The 1,323-nt window shown below is 64.2% G+C and overlaps 1 protein-coding gene and 1 pseudogene across 2 annotated transcripts in view; both read left to right on the top strand.

The window, feature by feature from the left end:
* The window catches only part of LOC102251635, a 51,568-nt pseudogene that overhangs the window by 15,272 nt on the left and 34,973 nt on the right, over positions 1–1,323 (top strand).
* The window catches only part of HNRNPF (heterogeneous nuclear ribonucleoprotein F), a 16,645-nt gene continuing 15,541 nt past the window's right edge, over positions 220–1,323 (top strand). Inside the window, exon 1 of one of the 2 annotated variants that reach the window (XM_014534993.1) lies at positions 220–399. The gene's annotated coding sequence lies outside the window, so the exon portion shown is untranslated. Of the gene's footprint in view, positions 400–950; positions 1,044–1,323 lie in introns of those variants that run through there. The other variant, XM_005853210.2, reaches the window with a different exon arrangement.

The following is a 1,323-nucleotide window of genomic DNA, read 5'->3' as shown; positions in this document are numbered from 1 at the left end:
GAAGCGCTGCGTGCGCACAAGGGGCGCTAGTTGTGGACTTGGGCCTGTCGCGCTCCGGGAAGCCCCGCCCACGCCGCGCAGCCAGGGGTTTCCATGGTGATGGTAAACAAGCCTCAACTGCCTCCCCTACAACTGCCAAGTGTCCTGCGTTCCATCCTCTAGGTGGAAGCGCTGCGTGCGCACAAGGGGCGCTAGTTGTGGACTTGGGCCTGTCGCGCTCCGGGAAGCCCCGCCCAGGGCGCGCAGCCAGGGGTTTCCATGGTGATGGTAAACAAGCCTCAACTGCCTCCCCTACAACTGCCAAGTGTCCTGCGTTCCACCCTCCTCTAGGTGCTCAGGGGGACGACCGAGGTGCCGGATGTGAAGTAGAGAGGGAGCGTGGACGACTCGGAGCCCGAGGTGAGGACCGGGACGGGCGGAAGGTCTGAGGACCGGCTGGGGATAGCGCCCCCTGGGGGTGGGGTGGCAGGGCTGAGATCTGGGGTCCGGGGAGGCAGGATCTGAGGTCAAGGGCCGCAAACTCGGGACCAACCAGAGTCTGGGTCTTCCGCTGTTGGGGATCGAGGGGCGGAGGTCAAGGGCCGCACCCGGAGATATCCATCTGGGGCCGAGTGTCAAGGGCCGAGCCTACGGGGTGAGCAGAGATTTGGCTTTGGGAGAGGTGGGCCTGAGGTCAAGGGTCTTATATTCTGGGACCAGACCTCGGGGTTGAGGTGTGGGGTCCGGAGAAGCAGGGCCTGCAGCAATGGAGGAAAGGAGGGCCTCGTGCGGACTCCCGGGAGAGCAGCGCCCCAGCGCCCTGGCCAGGCAGTGGGAGGGTGCGGACGCCGCGCCCGGCGGAGAGGGAGGTTTAAAGTGGAAGCCGTGCCTTCACGTGGCTGGGAGCGCTGGGGAGGTGCCCGCGAAGGGCTGGGCCTGACTCCTCCCCCTCCCACGTTCCCGCTCGTCAGGCCTCCGCTTTCGGTGTCGGCGGCCGGCCTTCTTCCTCTTTGTGCGGCGTGCGTGCCCTGAGCGCCTGCCTGCGTTGGTCTCCTGCTCGAGAGGTATTGTGTCTGCGTTTCGGCTGACTTTTTGGTCTCGTTGTCTTTGCCTGGTTGCCACACTTTTTCTGAGCAAGCTTGTGTCATCGGCCGTTTCTTTTTTCTCGTCTTTGACTTCTTTGTGTCTTTGAATATATTTGCTGATTCTTGACTGCGCCTAAGAAACTTCTGGACGCTCTCGGCGCTCTCACGGCGCCCTCTGCCTCCCGTGCTCGGCGTGGTTCACTGAAGGGGGCGCCGGTGGCCTGGGCGACGCCGGACAAGTCGTGGGGTCCGACTCCCC

The sequence above is a fragment of the Myotis brandtii genome, unplaced genomic scaffold, assembly GCF_000412655.1.
Source record: "Myotis brandtii unplaced genomic scaffold, ASM41265v1 scaffold1010, whole genome shotgun sequence".
NCBI lineage: Eukaryota > Metazoa > Chordata > Mammalia > Chiroptera > Vespertilionidae > Myotis > Myotis brandtii.
The sequence above is the reverse complement of the archived record's forward strand: the minus strand, read 5'-3'. Positions and strand labels throughout refer to the sequence as shown.